Genomic DNA, 17,384 nt, shown 5'->3' on the forward strand with positions numbered 1-17,384 from the left:
ACAATAGTAGTACAGGACCCTACACACCCTCTCACACACATTATTCACCCTCCTTCCATCTGGAAAAGGTACCGGAGCAGTCGGGCCTCACAACCAGACTGCTGAATAGTTTCTTTCCACAGGCCATCAGACTCCTCAATAACCACACCTGAATGGCCTTCCTGTCCCATAAACATTCTTGCACGTCATATTTATTGTTGTGAACCTCATATTTATTGCTGTTTGTTTTTGTGTTCTTGCACTAAGTATGTCTTTGCCTTGCACTAATTATGTCTTTGCAACTGTTTGCACTAGTTTGCACACTGGGTTTGCACTCTACTCCCTTGCTGTTTGCACTAGTCCGCACACTTTGCACTTTATGTGGTTAAGACACTGTCTTAGCTCAATATGTGAGTTCTTTTGTATTGTGTTGTATGTGACTCCATGCAGCACCAGGTCCTGGAGAAACGTTGTCTCATTTCACTATGTACTGCACAGCTATATGTAGTTGAAAATGACAATAAAAACCACTTGACTTGACTTAAAATGACTTTTGACAGCTTTCGCTCTACGGCCATCTCAAATGTTACACTGATCTCAGAAGCTAAGCAGAGTTGGGCCTGAGTTAGTACTTGGATGGGAGACTGCCTAGGAATACCAGGTGCTGTAAGTTTTTTGAGTTTTTTCACTATCGCTTATCTAATACACTGGGCCCATAGTGTGGCCAAAGTTTGACCAACTCTTTGCTTTCCCTTACTGCTTATTTAATTCAATTTGCCTTTAAAGTAGCTGTTCTTTAAACAGAGTTTGACTGTTTTTAACTACTTAACTAATGCTCTTATCTTTAATGTAGCTCATTTGAAGTATTTTTTGTATTTCATTCACATTACTTATCTAGTATAATGGCACTTAGTGTGCCTCACCTTAAAATAGGGGGCTTTTTTGCAGCAGCTTTAAACACGAGGCCATACCAACTTGTTCACGCCCTGATCTTTCGTCTGATCTCAGAAGCTAAGCAGAGTTGGGCCTAGTTAGTACTTGGATAGGAGACTGCCTAGGAATACCAGGTGCTGTAAGTTTTTGAGGTTTTTCACTACTTATCTAATACACTGGCCCTTAGTGTGGCCAAAGTTTGACCAGCTCTTTGCTTTTTCCCTTACTGCTTATTTTAATTCAATTGCCTTTAAAGTAGCTGTTCTTTAAACAGAGTTGACTGTTTTTAACTTCATAACTAATGCTCTTATCTTTAATGTAGCTCATTTTGATATTTTTGTATTTCATTCATTACTTATCTAGGTATAATGGCACTTAGTGTGCCTCACCTTAAAATAGGGGGCTTTTTGCAGCAGCTTTAGCTTACGCCATACCACCTGTTCCACGCCTGATCTCGTCTGTTGATCTCAGAAGCTAAGCAGAGTTAGGCCTAGTTAGTACTTGGATGGGGAGACTGCCTAGGAATACCTTGTGTACTGTAAGTTTTTGAGTTTTCAACTACTTATCTAAATACACTGGCCCTTAGAGTGGCCAAAGTTTGACCCAGCTCTTTGCTTTCCCTTACTGCTTATTTAATTCAATTGTTTTTTAAAGTAGCTATTACTTTGAAAACAGAAGTTTGACTGTTTTTAACTACTTAACTAATGCTCTTATCTTTAATGTAGCTCATTTTGATACATTTTTTGTATTTCATTCATTACTTATCTAGTATAATGGCACTTAGTGTGCCTCACCTTAAAATAGGGGCTTTTTGCAGCAGCTTTAAACTACGGCCATCCCACCTGTTCACGCCTGATCTGCGTCTGATCTCAGAAGCTAAGCAGGGAGTTGAGCCTAGTTAGTACTTGGATGGGAGACTGCCCTAGGAATACCAGGTGCTGTAAGTTTTTGAGTTTTCCTAACACTTATCTAATAAACTGGCCCATGGTGTGGTGAAGGATTTGTCAGCTCTTTGCTTTCCCCTTACTGCTTATTTAATTCAATTGCCTTTAAAGTAGCTGTTGTTTCTTTAAACAGAGTTTGACTGTTTCCAACTGCTTAACTATTATACTTATCTTTATTATAGCTCATTTTTGAGTATTTTTGTATTTCATTCATTTACTTATCTAGTATAATGGCACTTGGTAGTACCTCTTACCTTAAAATAGGGGGCTTTTGCAGCAGCTTTAAACACGGCCGCATCCCACTCTGTTCACGCACAGATCTCGTCTGATCTCTCCAGATGCTAAGCCCAGAGTTGGGCCTGATTAAAATGCCAAGATGGGAGACTGCCTAGGAATACCAGGTGCTGCAAAGTTTTGATTTTTCACTACTTATCTAATACACTGGCCCATGGAGTGTGGCCAAAAGTTTGACCAGCTCTGCTTTTTCCCTTACTGTATTAAGTTCAATTTGCCTTTAGAGTAGCTGTTCTTTAAACAGAGTTTGACTATTTTAACTACTTAACTAATGCTCTTATCTTTAATGTAGCTCATTTTTGAAGTATTTTTTGTCATTTCATTCATTGCACTTATCTAGTATAATGGCACTTGAGTGTACCTCACCTTCCTTAAAATAGGGGCTTTTTGCAGCAGCTTTTCGCTTCACAGCCCGCCACCACCTGTTCACGCCTGATCTCGTCTGATCTCAGAAGCTAAGCAAGAGTTGGGGCCTAGATTAGTATATGGATGGGAGACTGCCTAGGAATACCGGGTGCTGTAAGTTTTTTGAGTTTTTCACTACTTATCTAATACACACTGGACCTTGAGTGTGGCCAAAGGGCTGACCAACTCTTTGCTTTCCCTTACTGCTTATTTAATTCAATTGCCTTTAAAGTAGCTGTTCTTTAATGAGAGTTTGACCTTATTTTTAACCCTTCTTAACTAATGCTCTTATCTTTAATATAGCTCATTTTTGGAAGTATTTTTTTGTATTTCATTCATTACTTATCTAGTATAATGGCATGAACTTGATTGCATTGCCTCACCTTAAAAATAGGGGCTTTTTGCAGCAGCTTTAAGAAACTGTGACCATCCCACCCTGTTCACGCCTGATCTTTCGTCTGATCTCAGAAGCTAAGCAGAGTTAGGCCTAGTTAGTGCCCCAATGGGGAGACTGCCTACTAGGAATACCAGGAGTGCTGTAAGTTTTTGAGTTTTTCACTGCTTATCTAATACACACACTGGCCCTTGAGTGTGCCCAGAGTTTGACCAACTCTTTTGCTTTCCCACTTACTGCTTATTTAATTCAATTTACCTTTAAATTAGCTGTTCTTTAAACAGAGTTTGACTGTTTTAACTACTTAACTAATGCTCTTATCTTTAATGTAGCTCATTTTTGAAGTATTTTTTGTATTTCATTCATTACTTATCTAGTATAATGGCACTTGAGTGTGCCTCACCTTAAAATAGGGAGCTTTTGCAGCAGCTTTCGCCTCTGGCCATCCCACCCTGTTCACGCCTGATCTTCGTCTGATGTCAGAAACTAAGCAGGGATTGGGCCTAGTTAGTACTTGGATGGAGAGACTGCCTAGGAATGCACCAGGTGCTGTAAGTTTTTGGGATTTTCACTACTTATCTTATACACTGGCCCCTTACTGTGGCCAAAGTTTGACCAGCTCTTTGCTTTCCCTTACTGTATTTAATTCAATTTGCCTTTAAAGTAGCTGTTCTTTAAAACAGAGTTTGACTGTTTTAACTACTTAACTAATGCTCTTATCTTTAATGTAGCTCATTTTTGGAAGTATTTTTGTATTTCATTTCATTGCTTATCTAGTATAATGGCACTTAGTGTGCCTCACCTTGTAAAATAGGGAGCTTTTTGCAGCAGTTTTAAACTACGGCTTGACCATCCTGTTCACGTCTGTTCCCGTCTGATCTCACAAGCTTCGCCAGAGTTGGGCTTAGTTAGTACTTGGATGGGAGACTGCCTAGAGATGCCAGGTGCTGTAAGATTTTGGGTTTTCACTGCTTATCTAATACACTGGCGCTTAGTGTGGCCAAAGAGTTTGTCCAGCTCTTTTGCTTTCCCTTACTGCTTATTTAATTCAATTGCCTTTAAAGTAGCTGTTCTTTAAACAGGATTTGACTGTTTTTAACTAACCAACTAATGCTCTTATCTTTAATGTAGCTCATTTTGAAGTATTTTTTTGTATTTCATTCATTTACTTATCCTAGTATAATGGCAGCAGTGTGCCTCACCTTAAAATGAGGGGCTTTTTGCAGCAGCTTTTCGTTTACCACAGCCATCCCACCTGTTCACGCCTGATCTCGTCTGATCTCAGAAGCTAAGCAGAGTTAGGCCCTGAATTTAGTACTTGGATGAGAGACTGCCTAGGAATACCAGGTGCTGTAAGTTTTTTGAGTTTTTTCACTACTTATCTAATACACTGGCCCTTACTGCCCAGCCAAAAGTTTGAGCCAGCTCTTTGCTTTCCCTTACTGCTTATTTAATTCAATTTGCCTTTAAAGTAGCTGTTCTTTAAACAAGAAGTTTGACTGTTTTAACTACTTAACTAATGCTCTTATCTTTAGTATAGCTCATTTTGAAGTATTTTTTGTATTTCATTCATTACTTATCTGGTATAATGGCACTTAGTGTGCCCTCACCTTAAAATAAGGGGCTTTTTGCAGCGAGCTTTGGCTTCACGGCCATCCCACCTGTTTCACGTCTGATCTCAGAAGCTAAGCAGAGTTGGGCCTGGTTAGTACTTGGATGGGGAGACTGCCTAGGAATACTGCCAAGGTGCTGTAAGTTTTTGAGTTTTTCACTACTTATCTGATTCACTGGCCCTTAGTGCTTGGCCAAGAGTTTGACCAGCTCTTTGCTTTTCCCATACTGCTGGCCCAATTCAATTGCCTTTAAAGTGGCATTCTTTTAACCAAGGAAGTTTGACTGTTTTTAACTACTTAACTAATGCTCTTATCTTTAATGTAGCTCATTTGAAGTATTTTTTTGTATTTCATTCATTGCTTATCTAGTATAATGGCACTTGGTGTGCCTCACCCTTATAGAGAGGCTTTTTTGCAGCAGCTTTTGCTTCTGGCCATCCCACCCTGTTCACGCCTGATCTGCGTCTGATCTCAGAAGCTAAGCAGAGTTAGGCCTAGTTAGTACTTGGATGGGAGACTGCCTAGCAGAATACCAGGTGCTGTAAGTTTTTGAGTTTTTCTACTTTCTTATCTAATACACTGGCCCTTAGTGTGGCCAAAGTTTGACCAACTCTTTGCTTTCACTTACTGCTTATTTAGTTCAATTTGCGCTTTAAAGTGGCTGTTCTTTAAGCTCAGAGGATTTGACTGTTTTTAACTACTTAACTAATGCTCTTATCTTTAAAGTAGCTCATTTTGGAAATATTTGCTGTATTTCATTCATTTACTTATCTAGTATAATGGCACTTAGTGTGTGCCTCACCTTAAAATAGAGGCTTTTTCAGAAGGCAGCTTTAAGCTTCTGACCATACCACCCTGTTCACGCCTGATCTCGATGCAGTCTCTCAGAAGCTAAAGCAGAGTTGGGCTTGGATTAGTACTTCCAGATGAGAGACTGCCTAGGAATACCAGGTGCTGTAAGTTTTTTTGGGTTTTTCACTGCACTTATCTATTACACTGGCCCTTAGTGTGGCCAAAAGTTTGACCAGCTCTTTTGCTTTCCCTTCCTGCTTATTTAATTCAATTTGCCTTTAAAGTAGCTGTTCTTCTAAACAGAGTTTGACTGTTTTAACTACTTAACCTAATGCTCTTATCTTTAATGTAGCTCATTTTGAAGTATTTTTTGTCATTTCATTCATTGCTTATCTAGTATAATGGCGCTTGAGTGTACCTCACCCAGCAAAATAGGGGAGCTTTTAGAACCAGCTGTAAACTGACCATCCCACCCTGTTGTTCGCGCCCACAGATCATCGTCTGATCTCAGAAGCCTAGCAGAGTTAAGGCTTAGTTAATTGACTTGGATGGGAGACTGCCTAGGAATACCAGGTGCTGTAAGTTTTGAGTTTTTCACTACTTATCTAATACACTGGCCACTGGTGTGGCCCAAAAGTTCCAGTCAACTCTTTGCTTTCCCTTACTGCTTATTTAATTCAATTTGCCTTTAAAGTAGCTGTTCTTTACAAACAGAGTTTGACTGTTTTTAACTTCTTAACTAATGCTCTTATCTTTGTAATAGCAGCTCATTTTGAAGTATTTTTGTATTTCATTCATTGCTTATCTAAGTATATTAGCACTTAGGAAGTGTGCCTCTGCCTTAAAATAGGGAGCTTTTTGCAGTAGCTTTAGCTTCACGGCCATCCCACCCTGTTCCGCCTGATCTCGTCTGATCTCAGAGAAGCTAGAAAAGAGTTAGGCCTGGATTGGTATTCACTTGGATGGGAGACTGCCTAGGAATACCAGGTGCTGTAAAGTTTTTTGAGTTTTTCACTACTTATCTAATACACTTTGTACCTTAGTGTAGCCAAAGATTTGACCAGCTCTTTGCTTTCCACTTGCTGCTTATTTAATTCAATTTGCCTTTAAAGTAGCTATTCTTTTAACAGAGTTTGACTGTTTTTAACTACTTAACTAATGCTCTTATCTTTAATGGAGCTCATTTTGATATATTTTTGTATTTCATTCATTACTTATCTAGTATAATGGCACTTAGTGTGCCTCACCTTAAAATAAGGAGCTTTTTGCGGCAGCTTTTAAACTGCTGTTGCTTACCACCACTGTTCACGCCCTGATCTTTCGTCTGATCTCAGAAGCTAAACAGAGTTGAGCCTAGTTAGTACTTGGATGGGAGACTGCCTAGGAATATACCAGGTGCTGTAAGTTTTTAGAGTTTTTCACTACTTATCTATGCACACTGGCCCTTAGTGTGGCCAAGGGTTGACCAGCTCTTTACTTTCCCCCTTACTGCTTATTTAATTCAATTGCCTTTAAAGTAACTTTTCTTTAAACAGGGGATTTGACTGTTTCTTAACTACTTAACTAATTCTCTTATCTTTAATGTAGCTCATTTTGAAGTATTTTTTTGTATTTCATTCATTACTTATCTATTATAATGGCACTTGGTGTTACCTCACCTTAAAATGGGGGCTTTTTTGCGGCAGCTTTTGCTTGCAGCCATCCCACCCTGTTCACGCCTGGTCACAAATCTGATCTCAGAAGCTAACAAGGAGTTGGAGCTAGTTAGTACTTGGATGGGAGACTGCCTAGGAATACCAGGTGCTGTAAGTTTTTGAGTTTTTCCCTTCTTATCTAATACACTGTAGCCCTTAGTGTTGTAGAAGTTTGACCAGCTCTTTTGCTTTCTCCCTTACTGCTTATTTAATTCAATTTGCCGCTAAAGTAGCTGTTCTTTAAACTAGAGTTTGACCTGTTTTTAACACTTCTGCAACTAATTCTCTTATCTTTAATGTAGCTCATTTTGAAGTATTTTTTTTTTTTTGTATTTCATTCATTACTTATCTGAGTATAATGGCACTTAGTGTACCTCACCTTGCCTTAAAATAGGGGCTTTTGCAGCAGCTTTAAAACTGCGACCATACCACCCCCTGTTCCGCCCTGATCTCGTCTGATCTCCCAGAAGCTAAGCAGAGTTAAGGCTTAGTTAGTACTTGGATAGAGAGACTGCCTAGGAATACCAGGTGCTGTAAGTTTTTGAATTTTTCACTGCTTATCTATTACACTGGCCCATGAGTGTGGCCCAAGGATTTATTCAGCTCTTTGCTTTCCCTTACTGCTTATTTAGTTCAATTTGCCTTTAAGACTAGCTGTTCTTTAAACAGAGTTTATTTGTTTTTAACATACTTAACTAATGCTCTTATCTTTAATGTAGCTCATTTTTGAAGTATTTTTGTATTTCATTCATTCCTTATCTAGTATGTGTGGAACTTAGTGTGCCCTCACCTTAAAATAGGGGGCTTTTTGCGGCAGCTTTTCGCTTACAGCCATCCCACCTGTTCACGCCTGATCTCGTCTGATCTCAAAAGCTAAGCAGAGTTAAGGCCTATTTAGTGCTTGGGATGGGGAGACTGCCTAGGGAATACCTGCCAGGTGCTATGAGTTTTTGAGTTTTCCACTACTTATCTAATGCACTGGCCCTTGGTGTGGCCCAAAGTTTGACCAACTCTTTGCTTTCCCTTACTGCTTATTTGAATTCAATTGCCTTTCAAGTAGCTGTTGTTCTTTTAACAGAGTTTGACTGTTTTTAACTACTTAACTAATGTGCTCTTATCTTTAATATACCTCATTTTTGAAGTATTTTTTTGTATTTCATTCATTCACTTATCTGGTATAATGGCACTTAGTGTGCCTCACACCTAAAATCAGGGATTTTTGCGACAGCTTTAACTTACTGACCATACCACCCTGTTCACGCCTGATCTGCGTCTGATCTCAGAAGCCAAGCAGAGTTGGGTATAGATTAGTACTTGGATGGGGAGACTGCCTGGGAATACTGCCAGGTGCTGTAAGTTTTTGAGGTTTTTCACTACTTATCTAATACACTGGCCCTTAATTGTGGCCAGGGATTTGACCAGCTCTTTGCTTTCCTTACTGCTTATTTAATTTAGTTGCCTTTAAAGAGTGGCTGTTCTTTAAACTTCAGAGTTTATTGTTTTTAACTAACCAACTAAAAATGCTCTTATCTTTAAAGTAGCTCATTTTGGAGAGTATTTTTTATGTATTTCATTCATTACTTATATAGTATAATGGCGCTTAGTGTTACTCACCTTAAAATGAGGGGGCTTTTTGCAGTAGCTTGGCAACTGCAGCCATACCACCCTGTTCCACGCCTGATCCTGCGTCCTGATCTCAGAAGCTAAGCAGGATTGAGCTTAGTTAGTACTTGGATGGGAGACTGCCTAGGAATACCAGAGTGCTGTAAGTTTTTGAGTTTTTCACTACTTATCTAATACACTGGCCCTTAGTGCCAGCCAAAAGTTTGACCAGCTCTTTTGCTTTCACTTACTGCTTATTTGAATTCCAATTTGCCTTTTTAAAAGTAGCTGTTCTTTAAACAGAGTTTGACTGTTTTAACTTCTTAACCAATGCTCTTATCTTTTAATGCTTAGCTCATTTTGAAGTATTTTTTGTATTTCATTCATTGCTTATCTAGTATATTAGCACTTAGGTCAGTACCTCACCTTAAAATAGAGGGGCTTTGCGGCAGCTTTTCAGCTTACGGCCATCCACCTGTTCCACGCTGATCACGTCTGATCTCAGAAGCTTCATGAGAGTTGGAGCCTAGTTGGGTACTTGGATGGGAGACTGCCTAGGAATACCAGGTGCTCGTTAGTTTTTGGGTTTTCACTGCCCATATCTAGCCACACTGTGGCCCTTAGTGTGCCAAAAGTTTGACCAGCTCTTTACTTAACCTTACTGTATTTAATTCAATTGCCTTTAAAGTAGCTGTTCTTTTAACAGAGTTTGACTGTGTTTTTAACTACTTAACTAATGCTCTTATCTTTAATGTAGCTCATTTTTGAAGTATTTTTGTATTTCATTCCTTTACTTATCTGGTATAATGGCACTTGATGTGCCTCTCACACCTTAAATAGGGGCTTTTTGCAGCAGCTTTAGCTTACGTGACCATCCCACCCTGTTCACGCCCTGATGCTCGTCTGATCTCCAGAAGCTAAGCAGAGTTGAGCCCTAGGTGGTGCTTGAGGATGGGGAACTGCCTAGGAATGCCAGGTCTTTGCTAAGTTTTTTGAGTTTTTCACTACTTATCTAATACCGCATGGCCTTGAATGTGGCCAAAGTTTACGACCAGCTCTTTGCTTTCCCTTACTGTATTTGAAGTCAATTGCCTTTAAAGTGGCTGTTCTTTAAACAGAGTTTGACTGTTTTTAACTTCTCCAACTAGTGCTCTTATCTTTAATGGAGCTCATTTTTTGGAAATATTTTTTGTATTTCATTCATTACCTTATCTGAGTATAATGGCACTGGGTGTATTGCCTCACCTTAAAATAGGGGCTTTTTCAGCGCGGCTTTTGCTACACGGCCATCCCACCCTGTTCCCGCGCCTGATCTTTCGTCTGATCTCAAGAAGCTAAACAGAGTTAGGCTTAGTTAATTACTTGGATGAAAGTGGAACTTTGCCTAGGAGTACCAGGTGCTGTAAATTTTGGAGTTTTTCACTACTTATCTAATACATATGGCCCTTGAGTGGCCAAGAGGGTTTGACCAGCTCTTTGCTTTCCCTTACTGCTTATTTAATTCAATTGCCTTTAAAATAGCTGTTCTTTTAAACAGAGTTTGACTGTTTTTAACTACTTAACTAATGCTCTTATCTTTAATGTGTGACTCATTTTGAAGTATTTTTTGTATTTCATTCATTACTTATCTAGTATAATGGAACTTAGTGTACCTCACACCTTAAAATAGGGGGCTTTTTTGCAGCAGCTTTCAAACTTCTGACCATCCACCTGTTCACGCCTGGTCACTCAATCTGATCTCTCAGAAGCTAAGCAGAGTTGGGCCTATGTTTAGTACTTGGATGGGAGACTGCCTGGGAGATACCAGGTGCTGTATGGATTTTGAGTTTTTCACTACTTATCTAGCCACTGTGGCCCGCTTAGTGTGGCCAAAGTTTGACTTCAACTCCTTTGCTTTCCATACCCTTATTTAATTCAATTGCCTTTAAAGTGGCTGTTCTTTTAACAGGATTTGACTGTTTTTAACTTCTTAACTAATGCTCTTATCTTCAATGGAGCTCATTTTTGTGTATTTATTTTTGTATTTCATTCATTACTTATCTGAAACAATGGCACTGAGTGTGCTCACACATTAAAAATAGGAGAGTTTTTGCGGCAGCTTTAAGCTTATGACCATCCCACCCTGTTCACGCCTGATCTTCGTCTGATCACAGAAGCTAAGCAGGATTGGGCCCTAGTTGGTACTTGGATGAGAGACTGCCTGAGAATACCAGGTGCTGTAAGTTTTAGAGTTTTTCACTGCCTATCTAATACTGGCCCCCATAGTGTGGCCAAAAGTTAGACCAAACTCTTTGCTTTTCCCTTACTGCTTATTTAATTTAATTGCCTTTAAAGTAGCTTTTCTTTAAACAGAGTTTGACTGTTTTTAACTGCTTAACTAATGCTCTTATCTTTAATGGAGCTCATTTTTGGAAGTATTTTTTGTATTTCATTCGGCTACTTATCTCTATTATAATGGCACTTAGTGTACCTCACCTTAAAATAGGGGGCTTTTGCAGCAGCTATTAAACTTATGGCCACTTTTCCACCCTGTTTCACGCCTGAGAAGACATCTGATCTCAGAAGCTAAGCAGAGTTGAGCTTAGTTAGTACTTAAGATGAGAGACTGCCTAGGAATACAAGGTACTGTAAGTTTTGGGGATTTTTCACTGCTTATCTAATACACACTGGCCCTTAGTGTGGCAAAAGTTTGACCAGCTCTTTGCTTTCCACTTACTGCTTATTTTAATTCAATTGCCTTTAAAGTAGCTGTTCTTTAAACAGAGTTGACTGTTTTTAACTGTAACTAATGCTCTTATCTTTAATGTAGCTCATTTTGAAGTATTTTTTTGTATTTCATTCATTACTTATCTAGTATAATGGCTTAGTGTGCCTCACCTTAAAATAGGGGCTTTTTGCAGCAGCTTTAGCTTACGGCCATCCCACCCTGTTCACGCCTGATCTCGTCTGATCTCAGAAGCTAAGCAGAGTTGGGCCTAGTTAGTACTTGGATGGGAGACTGCCTAGGAATACCAGGTGCTGTAAGTTTTGAGTTTTTCACTACTTATCTAATACACTGGCCCTTAGTGTGGCCAAGTTTGACCAGCTCTTTGCTTTCCTTACTGCTTATTTAATTCAATTGCCTTTAAAGTAGCTGTTCTTTAAACAGAGTTTGACTGTTTTTAACTACTTAACTAATGCTCTTATCTTTAATGTAGCTCATTTTGAAGTATTTTTTTGTATTTCATTCATTACTTATCTAGTATAATGGCACTTAGTGTGCCTCACCTTAAAATAGGGGCTTTTGCAGCAGCTTTAGCTTACGGCCATACCACCCTGTTCACGCCTGATCTCGTCTGATCTCAGAAGCTAAGCAGAGTTGGGCCTAGTTAGTACTTGGATGGGAGACTGCCTAGGAATACCAGGTGCTGTAAGTTTTTGAGTTTTTCACTACTTATCTAATACACTGGCCCTTAGTGTGGCCAAAGTTTGACCAGCTCTTTGCTTTCCCTTACTGCTTATTTAATTCAATTGCCTTTAAAGTAGCTGTTCTTTAAACAGAGTTTGACTGTTTTTAACTACTTAACTAATGCTCTTATCTTTAATGTAGCTCATTTTGAAGTATTTTTTTGTATTTCATTCATTACTTATCTAGTATAATGGCACTTAGTGTGCCTCACCTTAAAATAGGGGCTTTTTGCAGCAGCTTTAGCTTACGGCCATACCACCCTGTTCACGCCTGATCTCGTCTGATCTCAGAAGCTAAGCAGAGTTGGGCCTAGTTAGTACTTGGATGGGAGACTGCCTAGGAATACCAGGTGCTGTAAGTTTTGAGTTTTTCACTACTTATCTAATACACTGGCCCTTAGTGTGGCCAAAGTTTGACCAGCTCTTTGCTTTCCCTTACTGCTTATTTAATTCAATTGCCTTTAAAGTAGCTGTTCTTTAAACAGAGTTTGACTGTTTTTAACTACTTAACTAATGCTCTTATCTTTAATGTAGCTCATTTTGAAGTATTTTTTGTATTTCATTCATTACTTATCTAGTATAATGGCACTTAGTGTGCCTCACCTTAAAATAGGGGCTTTTTGCAGCAGCTTTAACTTCGGACGGCCATCCCACCCTGTTCACGCCTGATCTCGTCTGATCTCAGAAGCTAAGCAGAGTTGGGCCTAGTTAGTACTTGGATGGGAGACTGCCTAGGAATACCAGGTGCTGTAAGTTTTTGAGTTTTTCACTACTTATCTAATACACTGGCCCTTAGTGTGGCCAAAGTTTGACCAGCTCTTTGCTTTCCCTTACTGCTTATTTAATTCAATTGCCTTTAAAGTAGCTGTTCTTTAAACAGAGTTTGACTGTTTTTAACTACTTAACTAATGCTCTTATCTTTAATGTAGCTCATTTTGAAGTATTTTTTTGTATTTCATTCATTACTTATCTAGTATAATGGCACTTAGTGTGCCTCACCTTAAAATAGGGGGCTTTTGCAGCAGCTTTAGCTTACGGCCATACCACCCTGTTCACGCCTGATCTCGTCTGATCTCAGAAGCTAAGCAGAGTTGGGCCTAGTTAGTACTTGGATGGGAGACTGCCTAGGAATACCAGGTGCTGTAAGTTTTTGAGTTTTTCACTACTTATCTAATACACTGGCCCTTAGTGTGGCCAAAGTTTGACCAGCTCTTTGCTTTCCCTTACTGCTTATTTAATTCAATTGCCTTTAAAGTAGCTGTTCTTTAAACAGAGTTTGACTGTTTTTAACTACTTAACTAATGCTCTTATCTTTAATGTAGCTCATTTTGAAGTATTTTTTGTATTTCATTCATTACTTATCTAGTATAATGGCACTTAGTGTGCCTCACCTTAAAATAGGGGGCTTTTTGCAGCAGCTTTTAGCTTACGGCCATACCACCCTGTTCACGCCTGATCTCGTCTGATCTCAGAAGCTAAGCAGAGTTGGGCCTAGTTAGTACTTGGATGGGAGACTGCCTAGGAATACCAGGTGCTGTAAGTTTTGAGTTTTCACTACTTATCTAATACACTGGCCCTTAGTGGCCAAAAAGTTTGACCAGCTCTTTGCTTTCCCTTACTGCTTATTTAATTCAATTGCCTTTAAAGTAGCTGTTCTTTAAACAGAGTTTGACTGTTTTTAACTACTTAACTAATGCTCTTATCTTTAATGTAGCTCATTTTGAAGTATTTTTTGTATTTCATTCATTACTTATCTAGTATAATGGCACTTAGTGTGCCTCACCTTAAAATAGGGGGCTTTTTGCAGCAGCTTTAGCTACGGCCATACCACCCTGTTCGCCTGATCTCGTCTGATCTCAGAAGCTAAGCAGAGTTGGGCCTAGTTAGTACTTGGATGGGAGACTGCCTAGGAATACCAGGTGCTGTAAGTTTTGAGTTTTTCACTACTTATCTAATACACTGGCCCTTAGTGTGGCCAAAGTTTGACCAGCTCTTTGCTTTCCCTTACTGCTTATTTAATTCAATTGCCTTTAAAGTAGCTGTTCTTTAAACAGAGTTTGACTGTTTTAACTACTTAACTAATGCTCTTATCTTTAATGTAGCTCATTTTGAAGTATTTTTTGTATTTCATTCATTACTTATCTAGTATAATGGCACTTAGTGTGCCTCACCTTAAAATAGGGGGCTTTTTGCAGCAGCTTTAAGCTTACGGCCATACCACCCTGTTCACGCCTGATCTCGTCTGATCTCAGAAGCTAAGCAGAGTTGGGCCTAGTTAGTACTTGGATGGGAGACTGCCTAGGAATACCAGGTGCTGTAAGTTTTTGAGTTTTTCACTACTTATCTAATACACTGGCCCTTAGTGTGGCCAAAGTTTGACCAGCTCTTTGCTTTCCCTTACTGCTTATTTAATTCAATTGCCTTTAAAGTAGCTGTTCTTTAAACAGAGTTTGACTGTTTTTAACTACTTAACTAATGCTCTTATCTTTAATGTAGCTCATTTTGAAGTATTTTTTTGTATTTCATTCATTACTTATCTAGTATAATGGCACTTAGTGTGCCTCACCTTAAAATAAGGGCTTTTGCAGCAGCTTTAAAGCTTACGGCCATACCACCCTGTTCACGCCTGATCTCGTCTGATCTCAGAAGCTAAGCAGAGTTGGGCCTAGTTAGTACTTGGATGGGAGACTGCCTAGGAATACCAGGTGCTGTAAGTTTTTGAGTTTTTCACTACTTATCTAATACACTGGCCCTTAGTGTGGCCAAAGTTTGACCAGCTCTTTGCTTTCCCTTACTGCTTATTTAATTCAATTGCCTTTAAAGTAGCTGTTCTTTAAACAGAGTTTGACTGTTTTTAACTACTTAACTAATGCTCTTATCTTTAATGTAGCTCATTTTGAAGTATTTTTTGTATTTCATTCATTACTTATCTAGTATAATGGCACTTAGTGTGCCTCACCTTAAAATAGGGGGCTTTTTGCAGCAGCTTTAGCTTACGGCCATACCACCCTGTTCACGCCTGATCTCGTCTGATCTCAGAAGCTAAGCAGAGTTGGGCCTAGTTAGTACTTGGATGGGAGACTGCCTAGGAATACCAGGTGCTGTAAGTTTTTGAGTTTTTCACTACTTATCTAATACACTGGCCCTTAGTGTGGCCAAAGTTTGACCAGCTCTTTGCTTTCCCTTACTGCTTATTTAATTCAATTGCCTTTAAAGTAGCTGTTCTTTAAACAGAGTTTGACTGTTTTTAACTACTTAACTAATGCTCTTATCTTTAATGTAGCTCATTTTGAAGTATTTTTTTGTATTTCATTCATTACTTATCTAGTATAATGGCACTTAGTGTGCCTCACCTTAAAATAGGGGCTTTTTGCAGCAGCTTTAGCTTACGGCCATACCACCCTGTTCACGCCTGATCTCGTCTGATCTCAGAAGCTAAGCAGAGTTGGGCCTAGTTAGTACTTGGATGGGAGACTGCCTAGGAATACCAGGTGCTGTAAGTTTTGAGTTTTTCACTACTTATCTAATACACTGGCCCTTAGTGTGGCCAAAGTTTGACCAGCTCTTTGCTTTCCCTTACTGCTTATTTAATTCAATTGCCTTTAAAGTAGCTGTTCTTTAAACAGAGTTTGACTGTTTTTAACTACTTAACTAATGCTCTTATCTTTAATGTAGCTCATTTTGAAGTATTTTTTTGTATTTCATTCATTACTTATCTAGTATAATGGCACTTAGTGTGCCTCACCTTAAAATAGGGGCTTTTTGCAGCAGCTTTAAGCTTACGGCCATACCACCCTGTTCACCACCCTGATCTCGTCTGATCTCAGAAGCTAAGCAGAGTTGGGCCTAGTTAGTACTTGGATGGGAGACTGCCTAGGAATACCAGGTGCTGTAAGTTTTGAGTTTTTCACTACTTATCTAATACACTGGCCCTTAGTGTGGCCAAAGTTTGACCAGCTCTTTGCTTTCCCTTACTGCTTATTTAATTCAATTGCCTTTAAAGTAGCTGTTCTTTAAACAGAGTTTGACTGTTTTTAACTACTTAACTAATGCTCTTATCTTTAATGTAGCTCATTTTGAAGTATTTTTTTGTATTTCATTCATTACTTATCTAGTATAATGGCACTTAGTGTGCCTCACCTTAAAATAGGGGCTTTTTGCAGCAGCTTTCGCTTACGGCCATACCACCCTGTTCACGCCTGATCTCGTCTGATCTCAGAAGCTAAGCAGAGTTGGGCCTAGTTAGTACTTGGATGGGAGACTGCCTAGGAATACCAGGTGCTGTAAGTTTTTGAGTTTTTCACTACTTATCTAATACACTGGCCCTTAGTGTGGCCAAAGTTTGACCAGCTCTTTGCTTTCCCTTACTGCTTATTTAATTCAATTGCCTTTAAAGTAGCTGTTCTTTAAACAGAGTTTGACTGTTTTTAACTACTTAACTAATGCTCTTATCTTTAATGTAGCTCATTTTGAAGTATTTTTTGTATTTCATTCATTACTTATCTAGTATAATGGCATAGTGTGCCTCACCTTAAAATAGGGGCTTTTTGCAGCAGCTTTCGCTTACGGCCATACCACCCTGTTCACGCCTGATCTCGTCTGATCTCAGAAGCTAAGCAGAGTTGGGCCTAGTTAGTACTTGGATGGGAGACTGCCTAGGAATACCAGGTGCTGTAAGTTTTGAGTTTTTCACTACTTATCTAATACACTGGCCCTTAGTGTGGCCAAAGTTTGACCAGCTCTTTGCTTTCCCTTACTGCTTATTTAATTCAATTGCCTTTAAAGTAGCTGTTCTTTAAACAGAGTTTGACTGTTTTTAACTACTTAACTAATGCTCTTATCTTTAATGTAGCTCATTTTGAAGTATTTTTTGTATTTCATTCATTACTTATCTAGTATAATGGCACTTAGTGTGCCTCACCTTAAAATAGGGGGCTTTTGCAGCAGCTTTGCTTACGGCCATCCCACCTGTTCACGCCTGATCTCGTCTGATCTCAGAAGCTAAGCAGAGTTGGGCCTAGTTAGTACTTGGATGGGAGACTGCCTAGGAATACCAGGTGCTGTAAGTTTTGAGTTTTTCACTACTTATCTAATACACTGGCCCTTAGTGTGGCCAAAGTTTGACCAGCTCTTTGCTTTCCCTTACTGCTTATTTAATTCAATTGCCTTTAAAGTAGCTGTTCTTTAAACAGCTTTAATGTAGCTCATTTTTGAAGTATTTTTGTATTTCATTCATTACTTATCTAGTATAATGGTAGTGCCTCACCTTAAAATAAGGGGCTTTTGC

At 39.1% G+C, this 17,384-nt stretch overlaps 10 non-coding genes and 5 pseudogenes across 10 annotated transcripts; all 15 read left to right on the top strand.

Annotated features, from left to right (window-relative positions):
- The first annotated feature begins 11,558 nt into the window (after positions 1-11,558).
- On the top strand, positions 11,559-11,677 carry LOC122339650 (annotated as a pseudogene).
- A 270-nt stretch (positions 11,678-11,947) lies between these two features.
- LOC122339627 lies at positions 11,948-12,066 on the top strand. Its single transcript, XR_006250018.1, has one exon. It is a non-coding gene; the product is annotated as a 5S ribosomal RNA (ribosomal RNA).
- Positions 12,067-12,340: 274 nt separating this feature from the next.
- LOC122339628 lies at positions 12,341-12,459 on the top strand. Its single transcript, XR_006250019.1, has one exon. It is a non-coding gene; the product is annotated as a 5S ribosomal RNA (ribosomal RNA).
- A 275-nt stretch (positions 12,460-12,734) lies between these two features.
- LOC122339575 lies at positions 12,735-12,853 on the top strand (annotated as a pseudogene).
- A 274-nt stretch (positions 12,854-13,127) lies between these two features.
- LOC122339629 lies at positions 13,128-13,246 on the top strand. Its single transcript, XR_006250020.1, has one exon. It is a non-coding gene; the product is annotated as a 5S ribosomal RNA (ribosomal RNA).
- A 275-nt stretch (positions 13,247-13,521) lies between these two features.
- LOC122339630 lies at positions 13,522-13,640 on the top strand. The gene has a single exon (XR_006250021.1). It is a non-coding gene; the product is annotated as a 5S ribosomal RNA (ribosomal RNA).
- Positions 13,641-13,911: 271 nt separating this feature from the next.
- Positions 13,912-14,028, top strand: LOC122339583 (annotated as a pseudogene).
- Positions 14,029-14,301: 273 nt separating this feature from the next.
- Positions 14,302-14,420, top strand: LOC122339631. The gene has a single exon (XR_006250022.1). It is a non-coding gene; the product is annotated as a 5S ribosomal RNA (ribosomal RNA).
- A 275-nt stretch (positions 14,421-14,695) lies between these two features.
- On the top strand, positions 14,696-14,814 carry LOC122339632. The gene has a single exon (XR_006250023.1). It is a non-coding gene; the product is annotated as a 5S ribosomal RNA (ribosomal RNA).
- A 274-nt stretch (positions 14,815-15,088) lies between these two features.
- LOC122339633 lies at positions 15,089-15,207 on the top strand. The gene has a single exon (XR_006250024.1). It is a non-coding gene; the product is annotated as a 5S ribosomal RNA (ribosomal RNA).
- A 274-nt stretch (positions 15,208-15,481) lies between these two features.
- LOC122339635 lies at positions 15,482-15,600 on the top strand. Its single transcript, XR_006250026.1, has one exon. It is a non-coding gene; the product is annotated as a 5S ribosomal RNA (ribosomal RNA).
- Positions 15,601-15,874: 274 nt separating this feature from the next.
- On the top strand, positions 15,875-15,995 carry LOC122339539 (annotated as a pseudogene).
- Positions 15,996-16,268: 273 nt separating this feature from the next.
- LOC122339636 lies at positions 16,269-16,387 on the top strand. Its single transcript, XR_006250027.1, has one exon. It is a non-coding gene; the product is annotated as a 5S ribosomal RNA (ribosomal RNA).
- A 271-nt stretch (positions 16,388-16,658) lies between these two features.
- Positions 16,659-16,777, top strand: LOC122339637. Its single transcript, XR_006250028.1, has one exon. It is a non-coding gene; the product is annotated as a 5S ribosomal RNA (ribosomal RNA).
- A 271-nt stretch (positions 16,778-17,048) lies between these two features.
- LOC122339568 lies at positions 17,049-17,166 on the top strand (annotated as a pseudogene).
- Positions 17,167-17,384: the final 218 nt, after the last annotated feature.

Source organism: Puntigrus tetrazona, unplaced genomic scaffold (genome assembly GCF_018831695.1).
Source record: "Puntigrus tetrazona isolate hp1 unplaced genomic scaffold, ASM1883169v1 S000000995, whole genome shotgun sequence".
Taxonomy (NCBI): domain Eukaryota; kingdom Metazoa; phylum Chordata; class Actinopteri; order Cypriniformes; family Cyprinidae; genus Puntigrus; species Puntigrus tetrazona.